This window comes from Ceratosolen solmsi, unplaced genomic scaffold (genome assembly GCF_000503995.2).
Source record: "Ceratosolen solmsi marchali unplaced genomic scaffold, CerSol_1.0 scaffold7, whole genome shotgun sequence".
In the NCBI taxonomy this organism is placed as follows: Eukaryota; Metazoa; Arthropoda; class Insecta; order Hymenoptera; family Agaonidae; genus Ceratosolen; species Ceratosolen solmsi.
The window spans coordinates 8630008-8634662 of NW_011948413.1; positions in this window are offsets into that span (position 1 = coordinate 8630008).

Below are 4655 nucleotides of genomic sequence, written 5' to 3' on the forward strand. Positions count from 1 at the left end.
ATAATACATAGTTACTGATAAGATAGTTAGCTAATAATGCATTTGTTAGATAAGCACGAATCGTTTATTCAATAACACGGCTATAAAGAACTTTGCAAAATTATGAAACATAATTATTTCTCTCCAGTAGCATCAGTTCATATTAAAACAATTCTCTGGATTTCTCAATTTCTCATTGTCCAAAAGCCATGTGTTATCGTAATAAAATTATTTCGCATAGTAAGATCAAAAAACTTTTATAAACAATAATAACTGTATTCTTTGTGATAGAAATGGTTGAAAAAATTGACATTTCCAGTGTATTATATAATTACGATGTATTATTCATGAAAAAAAATTTTTAATTAATACTTCAACCAATACTAAAATATACATGTGAAAAATCTAAACGAATTATTGTAATAATAATATAGAAATTCGATCAAAAGACGTTGAAAATAGAAAAAAATATATTTGTATACAAGTATAATTTATGTATATTTTAGTTTTATAATTCAATAAGGTCGTATATTATTGTTTTTTTTTTTTTTTTATAATAAAACTAAAATTATATAAAAATTAATTTACTTCACTTAATCATCACACTTGAATCCTAAAAATTTTATATTACACTGCAGTATTTAATATTATCATCGTTTCTATTTCTGACCAACTCTCCTTATAATTAATCTCACCAATACCATTTTTTTGTTCTATTTCTCTCTCTCTCTCTCTCTCTCTCTCTCTCTCTGTCTGTCTAATTAATATAATTAATAGTATTGTAATTTGATATTGAAGCTTTTATAAAAAATGAGATAAATTCCCCAATATCAAAAAAAAAATGAGCCAAAATCTTGTCAAATATGCAGTAAATGTTATCATATGTCTATATCCATAGATATACCCTATGCATCAAAAACTTATTGAAATTCGTGAAAATATTTATTATAGAATTATTGTTGATTGTATGAACTCGTAAAACAAATAATTAGAATCAAAATAAATGTAAATTATTTTTTATAATTGAAAAATTGCAATAATATTAGAAGAGGGAGAGAGAAAGGGAGAGAGAGAGAGAGAGAGAGAGAGAGAGAGAGAGTGCGTATGTGACACAACCAGAGAAACGCAGAGATACAGTAATATTAAAATTTATGAAACATTTTTAAAATTAAAATTTTGTATTTTTTTAAGTGTAAAATCATAGAACTTGAAATTTTAACTATACTAGTTTTTTTTAAAATAAAGAATTAAAATTTTTTTCATATGATGTTTTTGATTGAAGATATATACCTATTTATAAAATGATTTTTTTAATTAAACAAATGTTGTATAAAAAATAGATGTTTATATATTCACTATTATAATATAAATAAGTAGAAATACTTATTGAACACCTTGACGCTCTATAATTTTAATGTTGTTCCTTGTCCAAAATCTTAATCCATTAATCTTACCTTCGATTATGACAAGTACAAAGAGAGATGCAAAATATTTAACTCAAGCAGCTAATCGAAGGGCCTTGGCTCGAAAATGAGCGGCTGCAGCCAATCGCGCGTAGTATCGCATCTACTCAACCCGTCTCCAATATAGTTCCTCGAGCTCTCAAGGTTGCAACTCGAAATTAAATTAAATTTAAATTAAGTTCAATTAATTAAGTGACTAGCTCCGTGGGAACTTTGCTTGTCTGGCTGGATGCCTCGCTGCTCTCCAGTTCCCCCTCTCTCTCTCTCTCTCTCTCTCTCTCTCTCTCTCTATCTCTCTCTCGCTCACTCACTCACTCCCCTACTTTTAGAGTGAAGCGAAGGAGTTACTGCCGGAAGAACGGGGTAAAAAGCTTTTTTATACCAGCTAATACAGATCTAATCTCTTTTAAATTAGCATCACGCTCTAAACGGTTCAAATGGCAGAGCAAGATTGAACTTTAAGAATTTCTAGTCAGCCACTTGTGTCCTCCCTTTTACTCCTTTCTCCTTGCGCTCACCTTCATGCTCTTATCCCTCCAACGCTTCCTTTCCCGCTACTTAAAATGATATTCCAGTCCGAGTACCAATTGGCTGCCAAACTCCCATACTTCGTCGCTATTAACAGTGACCAATAAATCCGGTAAAACCAAAAATCCCGATGAATGGATTCGCATTCGCATTCACTAGATTTTTGGTAAACGAGCGTCAACGCTTGAATACGCGATGCCAACTAATTTTCACAATATATATATATATATATATATATATTTATTTAGAAATTTTCGAGTAATTAATCCTTTGAACCATGTAGTAATATTTATTTTAGCCTACAAAATAATCAATTATCCTTATGGGTGGAATTAATTCTCACTACAACATACTTGTTCCGACTATCTTTGCTTTTTAAATAATTTTCACAATTTTCGACAATATTATCTTTCTTCAAATCTGCTGAATATTAAAATTTCATTTAACCATTCATTTCTTATTCTAATAATTAATTCCCGTATTATCGAAATGTAATATAAAAAAAGCTATTGTATTATTATTGTTAAAATATGAATTCGAATATTATATACTCTTATAGCAGTATAATATAATAGTTTCATAATGTATCTCATAAAATAATTTATTTTTTTTGTTTTTTTTTTTTCTTTTTTTATATATTGTCAAGATAATAGTTTTATTTGCCTACAAATCTTCAGTTTTCATAGCACAATATAATTATAATTAGAGTAATATAATTAAAATTTTTTATATTCTGTATGTACATTAGCATAATAATGTAATAAAATCGATAGGATTTTGTAATTTTAATATTTATTATTATTAGAAAAGATAAGTTTTCAAATAAAAATAGAAGAATAATTAATTAAATGACTTTGTATTTGCGTTTAGAAAGTAAAGTAAACAAACTTTTAACATTTCCTGTTACGAGAACTGATCAAAGTTCGCCTAACTGATTGGTGGTATGGTGCCTCCTGTAAAAACTTTAGTAAGAATATTACGAAAAGTTCAATCCGGTAAATATCAAATAAACTTATGTGTGCATAAAATTTTATTACAATGAATTAATCGATTGTTGTATTATTACTGTATAGTATAAGTTTTAAAGAAAATGAAAAGTTTATGGAAATGTAGGACTTTATTACTTTGTTAAAAACAAAATTTTCCTGCTTTATCCATATATAATTTTCCTTTTCTTTTTCCCTTTTCCTTTAATTTAAGATAAAATTAAATGACGAAATTATATTGTGCTCGAATCATCGAATACATCACTCGTTTTCACATTAATATAAATTAACCCTAACTAATATGCCAATTACCATAAAATCCAATAATAATTGTACATTTTTATTGTTGAAGCTTATAATGCTTAGGCTACGATAATCGCATTTAAATGATGAAAACTAAAATTCATAATATAAGCTAATACAGATCTTAATATCATAATGGGATTCCCCTACTGAAACATTGGCCGGAACGTAATAGCGAAGTTGGGGGAAGTAATGAGAATAAGTGATACATGTTAGTTTAATATGAGTATCATCTTTGTGTTTTAGTTGACTCATACAGGGTATATTTTTCTTATACTTTGTATAATACAAAGTTGAGTAAGCTTAAGCGGATATATTGTCGATAATTAATTTATTTCCGAATCTTTTGTAATTAATGCTTTCTTAATTGATTTAATTGCCATTCGCAACTTGTGCATTTAATTATGGGAGACAAAAAAATTAAAATTAAGCTTTCTCTGCGCAAATTCCAACATGTAAAATAAATTTAAAATACATTTGTTATTCTCAACGTGTACTCGAAAGTAAACTTGCAAATGCTTACAGCCATACCTGTTCTATGTGCTTTCCCCAACCTTTCCAAGTTTTGTCCTCTGTGTTATTTTTTAATTTAAAGAGTTAGCAAATACTTATCTAGGTATATATTAAGAACATGCACATAAAGCTCTCTCTCTCTCTCTCTCTCTCTCTCTCTCTCTCTCTCTCTCTCTCTCTCTCTCTCTATCTCCCACCCACCCCCCATCCCTCTCTGTCACTGTCTCTGTCATTATCTCTCTCTCTCTCTCTCTCTCTCCCACTACCCCTATTTATATATATATATATATATATATATATGCGTACGAGTGTGCGTGTCTCTCTTGTTTTCCTACTTTTTATTTTATTTTGTCTCTACGTTCGCTGAAATGAAAATGAAATGGAAAATACATACCTAGGGAGAAAAAAGCGTAAGAGAGAAATGGGTTGGACGGAGAAAAAGAGGGAGGATGAGAATGTGAACGAGAATGAGAGAGAGAGAGAGAGAGAGAGAGAGAGAGAGAGAGAGAATTATAATTTCAGAAGCAACGGCTGCAGCCGGCTCCACTAAAAGGCAAACGCTCGCTCGTTCCTATAAAATGACGCTAGTTTCATACGTACACCATCACTGCCAATTGAAGCCATTGACCTTTACGGCAGCAAAGGTTCGCAAAATTTAAGCAAGATATTATTTCTCGTATCGGGATATCGTACGCAGACAAAGCTATCGCATTATATATCAATTTAATTTCGCTGGATATCGCTCGCGTAGAAAATCAAAATTGCATCCGATAATATCCAGCAATTTTATTATATAATTGCCGGCTGTTACATTTTGAAGTATTTGAATATTAGCAGCCGAAAGATATAGGTCGGTAATTATTTAATTATACGCATTATATAT